This window comes from Triticum urartu, chromosome 2, assembly GCF_003073215.2.
Source record: "Triticum urartu cultivar G1812 chromosome 2, Tu2.1, whole genome shotgun sequence".
Lineage (NCBI taxonomy): Eukaryota > Viridiplantae > Streptophyta > Magnoliopsida > Poales > Poaceae > Triticum > Triticum urartu.
The window spans coordinates 86,799,391-86,813,368 of NC_053023.1; the positions used below are offsets into that span (position 1 = coordinate 86,799,391).

The 13,978-nt window shown below is 43.5% G+C and overlaps 1 pseudogene; it reads left to right on the plus strand.

Annotated features, from left to right (window-relative positions):
- Window positions 1-11,956: 11,956 nt before the first annotated feature.
- Window positions 11,957-13,646, plus strand: LOC125541139 (annotated as a pseudogene).
- The last annotated feature ends 332 nt before the right edge of the window (window positions 13,647-13,978 follow it).

Here is a 13,978-nt window from a genome sequence, read left to right on the forward strand (position 1 = left end):
TGGGTTAAACTTGACGAGACTAGCATGTACAGACATGGTCTCGGGACACTAGAGACTGAAGGTCGAACACGAGTCATATGGTAGATATGATCAACATGAAGATGTTCACCATTGGAGACTACTCCATCTCACGTGATGATCGGACATGGTTTAGTTGATTTGGATCATGTATCACTTAGATAACTTGAGGGATGATAACTTAAGTGGGAGTTCATTAGTAATTTGATTAATTGAACTTAATTTATTATGAACTTAGTCCTGATAGTATTTGCATGTTTATGTTGTAGATCAATAGCTCACGATGTAGCTCCCCTATTTTTGATACGTTCCTAGAGAAAACTAAGTTGAAACATGTTGGTAGCAATAATGCGGATTGGGTCCGTGATCTAAGGATTATCCGCATTGCTGCAAAGAAGAATTATGTCCTTGATGCACCGCTAGGTGACAGACCTATTGCAGGAGCTGATGCAGACGTTATGAACGTTTGGCAAGCTCGATTTGACAACTACTTGATAGTTTAGTGCGCTATGCTTTATGGCTTAGAATCGGGGCTCCAAAGACGTTTTGAACGCCATGGAACATATGAGATGTTCCAAGAGCTGAAATTGGTATTTCAGGCTCATGCTCGTGTTGAGAGGTATAAGGCCTCTGACAAGTACTTTGCCTACAAGATGGAGAAGAATAGCTCAGCTAGTGAGCATATGCTCAGAATGTCTGGATACTACAATCGCTTGAATCAAGTGGGAATTAATCTTCCAGATAAGATAGTGATTGACAGAGTTCTCCAGTCACTGTTCCCAAAGCTACTAGAGCTTTGTGATGGACTATAGTATGCAAGGGATGACGAAAATGATTCCCAAGCTCTTCGCGATGCTGAAACCGGCGGAGGTAGAAATCAAGAAAGAGCATGAAGTGTTGATGGTTAGCAAAACCACCAGTTTTAAGAAAAAGGGCAAGTAAAAGAAAGGGAACTTCAAGAAGAACGGCAAACAATTTACCACTCACGTGAAGAAACCCAAAGCTGGACCCAAGCCTGAAACTGAGTGCTTCTACTTCAAGGGTAATGGTCACTGGAAGCGGAACTGCCCCAAATATTTGGCGGATAAGAAGGATGGCAAAGTGAACAAAGGTATATTTGATATACAAGTTATTGATGCGTACCTTAGTAGTGCTTGTAGTAGCCTCTGGGTATTTGATACCGGTTCAGTTGCCAAGATTAGTAACTCGAAACAAGGAGTTGCAGAATAAATGGAGACTAGTTAAGGGCGAGGTGACGATGTGTGTTGGAAGTGTTTCCAAGATTGATAGGATCACCATCGCACACTCCCTCTACCTTCGGGATTAGTGTTGAGCCTAAATAAATGTTATTTGGTGTTGGCGTTGAGCATGAACAAGATTAGATTGTGTTTATTGCAATACGGTTATTCATTTAAGTCGGAGAATAATTGTTGTTCTATTTACATGAATAAAACCTTCTATGGTCATACACCCAATGTAAATGGTTTATTGAATATCGATCATAGTGATACACATATTCATAATATTGATGCCAAAAGATGCAAAGTTGATAATGATAGTGCAACATACTTGTGGCACTGCCGTTTAGGTCATATTGGTGTAAAGCGCATGAAGAAACTCCATGCGGATGGACTTTTGGAATCACTTGATTATGAATCATTTGATACTTGCGAACCATGCCTCATGGGCAAGATGACTAAAACTCCATTCTCCGAAACAATGGAGCGAGCTAAAGACTTACAGGAAATAATACATACCGATGTGTGTGGTCCGATGAGTGTTGAAGCACGCGGCGGGTATCGTTATTTTCTAACCTTCACAGATGATTTGAGTAGGTATGGGTATATATACTTGATGAAACTCAAGTCTAAAATATTTGAAAAGTTCAAAGAATTTCGGAGAGAAGTAGAGAATCATCGTAACAAGAAAATAAAGTTTCTACGATCTGATCTCGGAGGCGAATATTTGAGTTACGAGCTTGGCCTTCACTTAAGACTATGGAATTGTTTCACAACTCACACCACCTGGAACACCACAGCGTAATGGTGTGTCCAAACGTTGTAACCATACTTTATTATATATGGTGCATTCTATGATGTCTCTTACCGATTCACCACTATCGTTTTGGGGATTATGTATTAGAGACAACCACATTCACATTAAATAGGGCACCGTCTAGATCCGTTGAGATGACACCGTATGAACTGTGGTTTGGCAAGAAACCTAAGCTGTCATTTCTTAAAGTTTGGGGATGGGATGCTTATGTCAAAAGGCTTCAGCCTGATAAGCTCAAACCCAAAGCGGAGAAGTGCGTCTTCATAAGATACCCTATAGAAACTATTGGGTATACCTCTACCACAGATTCGAAGGCAAGATCTTTGTTGCTAAGAATGGGCCATTTCTAGAGGAGGAATTTCTCTTGAAAGAAGTGAGTGGGAGGAAAGTAGAAATTGATAAGGTAGTTGTACCTTCCCTCGAATTGGAAAGTGGCACATCAGAGAAAACTATTCCAGTGATGCCTGCTCCAATTGGAGAGGAAGCTAATGATGATGATCATGAAACTTCAGATCAAGTTACTACTGGACCTCGTAGGTCGACCAGAGCATGTTCCGCACCAGAGTGGTACGGTAATCCTGTCCTGGAAGTCATGTTATTAGACCATGGGGAACCTATGAACTATGAAGAAGCCATGATGAGCCTAGATTCCGATAAATGGCTTGAGGCCATGAAATCTGAGATAGGATCCATGTATGATAACTAAGTGTCACTGGTGCGTGTCGGTCCTAAACAAACGGTTTTAACCCCTTTCTGCGACGGCATCTGGAACTGTCGCCAAGTGAGTGTGGGTGATAGGAGGGTCCTTCCCACACGACCCAGAAACCGTCGGGGATATGCCCTCCTGGCACACACCTTCGACAAAATGAGGTCGTGTGCGACCGACGAGCACTCAAATACGGAAATACATATAGTAGAACTAAAAAAATACAATTATATGGTGAAATTGTTTCCGGTCGCAAGTACATCCCACACAGTCAGTCCCCGCCAAACCTTTCCGTTCGTATGCACATCCCACACAGTCGCTCCAAGGAAAATGTTTCCGTTCGCAGGTACATCACACACAATTTTTCCCGTTAAATCGTTTGCGTTATTGAATGTATCACACACGGTCCGTAGAAGAAACTGTGTGGCAAAGGCTGTCCATCACACACAGTTTTTATGTGGTAAACGATTGCGCAAGGTGGCCTAACACAAACAGTTTTCAAGAAAAAGTCATGTGTGATTGTTCATTGATCCAACACGGTTTATTCCTAGAAACTGTGTACGTTGCCTGAGGTCATCGCCCACGGTATTTTTTCAATAACCGTTTGCAATAGCAAAACATAATTAGCAGGCTAATTCGCCATTAGTAGGCTAATTATCCGATTATTCATAATCCATTTATTAATCTAACTGACATTTCATATTAAGCACACAATATATTTCATTTCCATATTAAGGAAGCATAATTTCATAATTGAAATACATCAGAGTACAACATGATATAGCTTCAGCACTCAGCTACTCCATTACACAACTGTAGCAGCAGCAAGTTCCACATGCAACATGTAGAACCTTTTGAAATTAGCATCATAGACGGTATATAGACAGATGCATCTCATCTGGAAAATTGCTGAAGCGGAAGGCGAACATTGAGCCTTCATTCATGTTGAAGGTCTTTGCAACTTTAGGCCAGTGCCTGTGGATGATTGACCGTCCGTCCTTCGTCCTCTTCAGGAACACTTCAATATTGAACTATGGTTGTTGTATGAAAACCTTCCTCGCCTCCTGACCATAGAGGTGGTTTGAGAGGTAATCATCAGTGAACTGCTTTGGAAAGGCCTGAAAACAAGGATGTGCATAAATATCTTCTCTATATTGGAAATGGGGCAAAAGAATAAAAAAGGCAAGGTATAATAGTTAGTACCATCTTGTAGTGAACTGATGTCTTCTTCATTGTGCAGACAAAGATCTTATTGTTTTTTGTCGCTAATTTCTTTATCCTAACAATCTTTCTGAGTTTCTTGATTTGATTGATATTCATGGACAACTCATTTCCCCATATGCAAAAAGGGTCAAACAGTGGGTCAAAACCTCTGACAGCAGGACCTACATGTGCAAGACCAAATTGTTAAAAAACAAAATATTAGAATGGTTCATGCAATTGCACAATAATGTGCTATTAGACAACAGACCATGCACGTGCTAACCTCGATCGTAAACCTCAGTGCTTCCCATTGTTTCCCTGCAACACATATAAGGTAGTTAGTCATCAGGTTAAGTAAGGGTTCGCATGCTACCAGTAAAATATGTTGATGAAAAATAAGCACATTGCAGATTCATTAGATTGATTGAAGCCACACGGAAAACCCATTTACCCAAACCAAGCATGATTAAGAACTAGGAAATATAGTACTTGTATATGTTTCTCATGTATTAAGTGCAGCCAAATTCGATTTATTCCTCACATGCACAACAATACAAAATTCTACCCACGACAATTGGACATCGCATTGCAGAATTGAACCAATCAGTTAACTAAACACCACAACAAATGAACCAAACATTAACTGAGTACCACATTGCACAATATAATATACTCCTAATAGAAGATCAGAGAGTTAACCAAACAGTTAACTACAGCCAATTGTAGCAATTGTATTTGTTTCTCATGTATTTACTACACCAAATTCAATTTATTCCTCACATGGTATATAATAACAGAATGCACCCACAATTTTGTAAAGATAAATTCAATTTATTTCTCACATGGAAGACAATACAAAATTGCAGCCTGAAGAATTGAACATCACATTTGCAGAATTGAACCAAACAGTTAACTGAAGACGACAACTAATTAACAAAATAGTTAATAAGTGAGCACCACACTGCACGACATATAGAACATATACACTAGAGCAACAGATTGCATGGTGAAATTAGATAGCACAATTCACTAGAATTTGTGAAGGAAAGGCAGGAGCAGCACACGCAACGGGTAAACCGAGCATGCTTGACCGACGTAGCTAGCAATTGGCAAGGTGCTCCTTCAAGATCTGGGGGTCGGCACGAATGGTAGCCATCGCGACCTCATCCACGCGTGCGGCTGCGATTTGCTTCTCTGCTGCCAAATGCTCCTTCAGGTCCTGGCTATACCGCATCACAATGGCTTAGGCCGGCGCTTTTTTGGTGGAGGGGTCGGTGATTTGGGTGGAAGGTGTCGCGCTCGCACCGACGGTCGGGGCATGTGGAATGTGGAAGGAGGAGGAGGATGGGGGTCGGGTGTGGATTACCTGCCTGGATAGAGGAGGCCGAGCAGCGTGAAGGAGGGTCGTCGGCGAGGAGGCGGCAGCACTGCAAGCAAGGAGTGAAGGTTTCAACTTGGAAAGGAAGGCAGAAAGAGGGGAATATGGCTTTTGGGTCAGGGGGAGGGGGTGAGGAGGTAGATATTTCCATGGAAGCCGAAAATTTGGAATCGCTTCAGCCAAAAAACTAGCGCGCAAAGTGTCATCAGACACGGTCCCTTATTCAGAACCGTGTATGATATGTGGACATCACAAACGATTCAGATAGCTTAACCCGTGTGTGATGAGTTTGAACTTCAAAAGTTTTGGTTCGAATTTTCATGGTTACAGTGGTCATCCACGTCATTGCATAATTTGGGTACACAAAGGAGACTCCAACACGCCCACACTTCTTAATCGATCAAGTTCAGCAATTAAACAGAGCTAGCTGACCTAAACATTACTCTAACAAATTAAAGACCAGCGCTCTTAATTAAACAAAACAAAGAGTACTACTACGGCTGGTGCTCGTTGATCTCCGCCGCCGCCTCCATGTCCAGCTCGCGTCCGACGGTCTCCTGGGGAAGGGGCTCCATGGCATCCATCGCACCATACTCGGCAAGCATCTCGCCATCCGCGTCCGCCATCTCTTTGGAAAAGGCTGCCACGAGCTGGGCGTGGGAGGACGCGATCTGGGCTTGGACGGGCTCCGTCGTAGCAAGGTATGCGGCGGAGGAACGGACGGCTGCTCGAACGCTCTCGGCGATTGCTAGCTCTTCGGCCGTGGGTTGCCGACCGTTGTCGGAGAAGATTCGTTCGATTTGTGCGGTGACCTCCAGGAGCTAGGAGTGGGCGGCCTCGACATGGTCGTGGGCGGCCTCCATTAGGGCTAAGGCCGCCGCTGCGAAACGGACAGCTGCTGTGCCGCTCTCGCCAGTTGCTATCCCTGAGGCAGATGTTGCTGCTGCCACCTGAGAAGTAACAACAGCCGTTTGGGCTGCCTTTGCCGCCCGGTCGCAAATTGCGGCCGCGCTCATGCACCTTGTTAGCACGCGCATGGCGGCTGCGGCCGTGCTCTCGCCGGAGTGGGCCACCGAAGTTTCCCTCACGACGCGGGTCCATGTGCCCATCTTTCACCGGCAATGATTGAACAGTGAAATGATATTTGGGGAGCAAGCTAGTGTGCTTGAGACGCCGGCTGTGGACTGTAGCCGATGCACCTTCTCGCGTAAGCCATAGGCGTACTATACACCGACGGTGCTCCAAGATATTTTGTACTACATCTCACACGGATGTTGATAATAAACTATGTGTGATCTACTTGATTTTTCATCTTGATTTGAATAACATAATGGGGTCACAGCGGCAAAGGACGGTGTTTGAATTGCTAGACCTTTTATCTGGAGTGAACATGCAACTATATGTGTGTCGTAAAAGAATTGCAATTATTCAGGGTTCGTTTGAACATTTTATACATTAAATTGGTTTTCTAGCCATTTCTGGTGAACAATTCAAATTTGAACTACATGCACATGCTCCAGTGCATATAAATTGGTTGAAAAATCAAATATGTGTCCTTGGGTGCATGCTTAGGTCCCATGCAAGAAATGTGAATGAATTTCAAACACCAGGGCACCGTTGATTGTCGGCAAAACATTGAAGATGCCTGGTTTTTAAATTCTAGTAAATCCAAAACTCGTCTGAAATTCATGAAACTTGGCATGCTATCATGGAGCGGCATCAACATGCTGTGGTATAAATTTTGTCCCATTTGGGGCAGGTTTGGGTATATGTTTCTCACAAACCGGAGCTTTTCACAACAAGCATGATGGTTTTTGGTAGGGAACATCCCACCTTTGGGGACGAAACAATATCCATTGCCTCTTATATATTGCTTTCAATTTTTTTTCTCGTGTCAAGATAGATCAACAACAGGAGTGTTGTGTGAAACTTTTGTGATTTTTCAGGGTTCGTTTGGACATTTTTATGCATTAACTGAGTCTTCAATGCATTTATGTGCATAATTCAAAGGCCGGCTGGGAGGCGAGCGGGAGGGAAATTGGCGGGAGGAAAGGAGAAAATAGAAGGGGAGTGGGGAAAAGCGGGAAGAAACGGCGGGAAGAGGCGCTCGAATTGCCGATAGGGCGGACCCACGCGCTCTTTTCGCTTGTGTCGGCGCCCCGGGCGCCCCCAGGGCGCCGGGTTCTGCCTGGGTCCGCCGGCACCAGTTTCGGCCCGAGCTGGCGAAAACCGGGCTTCTGGGGGGCGACTGGGCCATTTTTTCGGCGCCAGCGCGGCAAAAACGCCTGGGGAGGGCCTGTTGGGGGCGCGGCTGGAGATGCTCTTAGGAACATAGGTAGTTTTATTTTACATCATTTGTGCAATCTCAGTTTAGCTTCTAGCATTTACTGGTTGCTTGTAGGTACATATATGCGGGGTACTGATCCATGCTCCGATCCCTTTTGCGTATGAGGCAATGAGATATTCATGAACAAGCGTTAAGTGAGGAAACTAAGAAAGATTGTTAGGCGAAAGAAACGGGTGATTGAAATTAAGCTCTTTATTTACACTTTGTTAAAGACAACAGTGAACTTTAGGATGGTAAGTAATGTGTTGCCTTTTTCCCCTGCCCGCAACAAGTTACTCTATTAGACCTCAGTATCTGATATTTTTCTCTTTTCAGTGGTTTCCGAAGCTATTTACTGATAATTACCTTGCAAACTACATGACCGAAGTGGAGGCAACTAAGGTTAAAGTATATAATTCATGCTAGCATGATACTACTCCAGAAGTCTTTCTGAAGGTGGTGAAGGATGGGCGAGCGATCGCCACAAGGGGTTGGACAAAAGTGGTTCGTGCCTATGGCATGCAGGAAGGCACATTATGGGCATTCCGCTTCTTCAACACCGTCAGCGGTCAAAATGATTTACACCTGCCTCTTCACCTTTACCGCCTTTAAATGTTGCGGTTCATCATAGTTAATTGTTGCCTAATCCTGTAATTACTGAACATATTGTACTGGCAATTTTATTTATGGATTCGTTGTTGAACCATTATGCTGAGAATTTGAATTGTACGTTTCATATTTTAAAATTTCCAATTAGAATAATAAATTACAGGCTAAAATAAAAATAAAACAGACGGTCATGGACCTTTGCAAACGGTTCTAGCAGTAAAAGCACCTGCGATGGATAGCCTAATGCCACACAGTTTTCTACATCAAATTGTGTGTGATGTAGTTAATGAAAGCAAACAGTTAACCAAGGCAGAGCGTGTGTGATAGTTACACTTTTCACACACGAGCGTATACATAAAACCGTGTAGGATGTACATCCGAACGGAAACGTTTTCTCTGAATTGACTGTGTGGGATGTACATAAGAACGAAAACGTATTCCTCGGATTGACTGTGTGTGATATACATACGAACGGCAATGTTTTTCTAGGATTCACCGTGTGGGATGTACATACCTACGGAAATGGTTTTCTCGAATTACCGTGTGGGATGTACATACCTACGGAAATGATTTTCTCGAATTACCATGTGGGATGTACATACCTACGAAAATAATTGGATTTCGATGCCTCGCCCGATCGCACACGGCCCCACCCTGGGTCCAGGAGGGCCTATCCCCGACGATTTCTAGGTCGTGTGGGAAGGACACCCTATCGCACACACTCACTTCGCGACGGTTTCAAATGCCGTCGCGGAAAGGGGTAAAAAAACCGTTTGTTCAGGACCGACGCGCACAAATGGTGGTGGTTGTGTGGGCAGAAACTAGTTCGCCCACACAGCGCAGCTGGCAGCCACTTGCTGTGGGACGTGTGGGCGACCTCTCCAACGCCCACACACTTGCCTTGTCCTACGTGGCACGCGAAAACTGCCTCGGTGTGTCAAGATTCATGCAAACTTAATCCGGTCGTGTGGGCGAGTTGCAATGTTGCCATACGTGTGGGCGTTAGTGTTTTCGTAAAAAAAATGTTTGACTACAAATGTATGTGTCATGTGAATTTAAAGTTACCTATAACTCCAATTAATAGTGTATATGCAATGTCAATTTAAAGTTGCGTACAGCTCCAATTCATGGTATTTTTCATGTCAATTTAACTATATATCCGATTTTTTACGAACAAGACTTAGAGTTTGACCCTGTCTAGCTAAGTTTGTGGGTAGTACTAACATGGATGAGAAAAAACGTCACCACATCCTATTCTCTCATTGCCATGACAATGATAGCAAGAAAAAAAAGACATTCATAAACAAACAAAAAGATGGGAATTTCATCGCTACCTAGCTCTCTTGTTTGTTGAGACGACACAAGGATCTAATGCCGACAAAATGATGGAAACAAGCATTCATAAACAAACAGATTTTGTTTTTCTTTCTTCTTTTCTTCAGTTTTTCGGTTTCATCTTTTTTGCTTCGATTTTTCTTGTTTCTTTGGTTCCCTTTCTTTTCTCGCACTTTTTTTTTGTTTTATTATTTAATTTTATAGTTTTCTTGGGTTTCCTTCGTTTCCTCATGGATTTTCACAGTTTCCTTTCAGTTTTTTTAGGTGTTTATGTCTTCGGTTTCTCGATTTTCGCCATTTTTTCTTCAATTTTGTCTGTTGCTTTCTCAGTTTTCATCAGTTAATTCTCTCGGTTTTTATACACCTTTTTTTATATCTAGTATATTTTTCTAATACATGTTTAACATTTCTTAAATACAAGATAAACATTTTTTGAATACATGGTCAATATTTTTTACAAACATTTAATATTTTAAATGCTTGATTAACCTTTTTCAATTTTTTTGAATACATGCTCAACATTTTTTCAAGTACAAGTTTAACAATTTCACATTTTTCAAATACAAGTTTAACAATTTTACATGGTCAAGATTTTTTTGATAGACATTTAAATTTTTTTAATTTCTTGATTAATATTTTTTTTCAAATGCAATATTAACATTTTCTAATATATGATCAACAATTTCTTTATATACATTTAACAATTTTTTAATGCTTAATTAAAATTTTTCTGATAAAAGTTTAGTTTTTTTTAATACAATACAAGATTAATTTGTTTTGATTACATGCTCACCATTTTTTCTATACACATTTAATTTCAAATGCTTGATTAACAGTATTCAAATACTTGTTTAACATTTTTTTTCAAATGCTTGATTTACATTTTTTAGATACATGATTAAATATTCACACACATTGTATATTATTTATATACATTTTTTCATATACATGAGAAACATTTCTCTATACATATTTACCATTTTAGAATGCTTTGTTAACATTTTTATTCAAATATGTTAATTTACAGCTTTTAAATATATTTATTTATTTGAAGTAAGCTAAATAAAAAAATAGAAACATAGAGAAAACAAAGAAACATGGATGTGTCTCCCACGCGTCTGGGCCGGCCCATCAGGCGTTCCCTTGATGCGAGGTTTCCCTACGTCCGCTCTAAGTGAGACGTAGGGGCGCCCAGTTTAGCCGGTTGTGCTTCATGATGCCAGCCCAACCTAGTAAGCTTTTCTAGAATGAGCTAGGACGACCCAGGGCCTACTAGACTGACTCGTCGTCTTGGGCCTACCCGAGGGATCCCCGTTAGCGATGACAAGAGATCATAACTCAAGTGCTAAAAAAGCCCAAAAAAAAACTCAAGTACTCAAAAAAGGAAGAAGATCACAACTTACTGTTAGTGTGTTGGTTAGGGCATCTTCAAGAGAGACCCGTGTCCGACCGGACGATTTGTTCAATTTTGTAATCCAATAGAGACCCTTATCGGTCCGCGAAGTGATCCAAAGTTCCAAACATTCGTTTTTCAATAAAAATGAGACAAACATAGAGGAGCTATACCGGAGTTCGGACATCCATTTGACTAACCAAAAGCTTTCGTCTTGTCTTTCTCTTTTCTCTCTCTTCACATGCATGATCCCCTCTCATTTCTCTCCTCCCAAGTGGACACTAAACCACAAATATTCCACCGCATGCATGGTCATCATCTACTTTTTCTCCTCTCAACCGGATACTTTGTGATTAACATTAGACGTGTCACTCCAGCATCATGTCCGCGGACCACGTCCGGACACAAAAACGGATATATGCCGAAGATATTTGCAGGACGGCGTTGGAGATGCACTTAGTTGTTTTTGGAACTATAGTCCTTGTATACTACTCCCTCCCTTTTATATAATTCTGTTTAAAAAATTAATATAGACAGATTTTAGAGTAGTGCACATTGAAATATCTAAAAAGGCTTTTATTTAGGAGCGGAGGAAGTATTTCCTAGGTTATGGTAGATGAGCTTTCAGTCATGGTTGTCACAAACTTTTGTGTAGTACGGAGTATTATACAGAGTTAAAGAATGTTTTGGCTGACTTATATGTACAAATACGCCCATGAAGTCCGTGTTCGATTTGACATGTCAACCAACAGCATTCTCCCCTATAGCCGTCATACCTCAAGAAGTCAAGAGTCAATGACTCCATTTTGTACAGTAGTGCAAGCTTGCACAAAGTCAACTTCACCGTCGATCAATCTAATTCCTTGAATTAAAAGCTGGTTATATACTTCACCGTCGATTAAAAAATGCTAGAGGCGTACTTGGCCTGTCAGCCAAGCCTTGCCTAATCATACAAGAGCTAGGCAGCTGCGTATCAGTGAGTCTAGCTCGAGACTTAAACCATTACTTTCCATTCATCCACCACAACAATGGCGGTGGCGTCGACTCTCCCTGGGCAGCTCGTGGTGGCGGCCGCTCTTCTTGCGCTGTCCGTGGCCATCACGGCGTCGGCGTCGGCGTCCCCTGCGCCTGCGAACCGGAGCAGCTGCTACAAGCATCTATTCAGCTTCGGCGACTCTCTGATCGACACCGGCAACTCAATCGTCAACTTTACTCCGCCGCCCCCCGTCCTAAAGCTGCCCTACGGCGAGACCTTCTTTGGCCGCCCCACCGGCCGCTGGTCCGATGGCCGCCTCGTCGTGGACTTCATCGGTAAGTGCACTCATATTTTTTAATAATATAGAAGGGATTTCTCATTAACGAAACCCAAGTAGAAATCTGGTGACATCTTAGTAAGTCCATACATGATGCATGATAATTGGTACGCGCAGTGGAGAGGCTGGGGTTCCCGTACTGGCCGGCGTACCTGCAGGCGGCTGCCGGGAAGTCGCCGGCGGAGGAGTTCCGATACGGCGCCAATTTCGCGGTGACGGCCGCCACGGCGTTGAGCCAGGATTTCTTCATTAAGAAGAACCTCAGCGTTAACCTTCGTCCCCGGATCCCCCTTTACTCCTTGGGCGTCCAGATCGGCTGGTTCAAGAAAGTGCTTGCCGCGCTCGGCACCACGGACCAAGGTAACGTGTAGCTACAAAATCGGTGGCATGCGTGGCGCCATGGCTACCCAAACGCACTGACCATGGACGCATGCAGAGAGGAAGGAGGTGATGGAGAGCTCGCTGTTCCTGGTGGGAGAGATCGGCGTCAACGACTACCACCACCCCTTCGTGCAGAACAAGACGCTCGAATGGGTCAGGCCCCTCGTGCCTCAGGTCATCAGCTCCATCGCTCTCTCCATCGAGGCTCTGATCGATCTCGGCGCCAAGACCATATACGTGTCGGGCATCTTCCCGCTGGGGTGCACCCCGCAGTACCTCGCACTCTTCCCCGGCGACGACCGCGACCCTACCACGGGCTGCCTCTGGTGGCTCAACGACCTCATCCTCGTCCACAACCACATGTTGCAAGCCAAGCTCGGCGAGCTCCGCCGCGGCCACCCGGCGTGTCTATCACCTATGTCGACTCTTACCAAAATGTCCTCGGCCTCATCACCAAGCCGGCGGAGAACGGATTCGGCGTGGAAACGGTGCTGGAGGCATGCTACCCTCTCTTGAGCCTTGGGCCGGCGGCGGTGCCGTGCTCGGACCCGTTGAGGTACGTGTCATTCGACGGCCTGCACATGACCGAGGCAGCGTACAAGATCATGGCCAGCGGGCTGCTCGACGGCCCGTTTGCCACGCCACCCATCATGTCGACATGCAACCACATCTGCTAGACCTGCGTGCGTGCACCCTAAAAAAACCTGCGCGCGTGCGCTCTGAAAAAACCCTGCGCGCGCTTCGTCTCGTCCTTCTTCACTTGTGGTATTAACTCATTTTTATCTTTTTTTAGGGAAACTCATTTTTATCTAGCATGTTATTGTAGTTAGTTGTTTCGTTTTAGTTTATCTATGTTGGCTTGGGTTTCAGTTTATGTGTTGTTGGTGTTTGTTTTTCATTTGTATATTCTGTTTGGCTGTTGTTCAAGATTGTATTTGTTTTAAGAGAAGGGTGAAGTTGATTGTTGCGTGGTTGTGGTGTTTTTGTACGTTTTGACACTGATGTCAGCCGGTGATGGCTGTGCGATCGATCCCTTAAGAGCCCTTATTCCACGTTTCAATCATGGAATTGCTGCTACAACACTCCCATGGGCTGGCCAGTGAGACTCTCACTCGCTCAGCTTGGCTTCGTGCTCCGCTCGCATAGCTTTTTTTTTTCCGGCTTGCTTCATTGCTAGCTTAGAAAAAAATGACAAACATATTTATACTCGAAAAGTATGTTAAATAAAAATATGTTCAAGAATTTTAAAATATTCATGGAT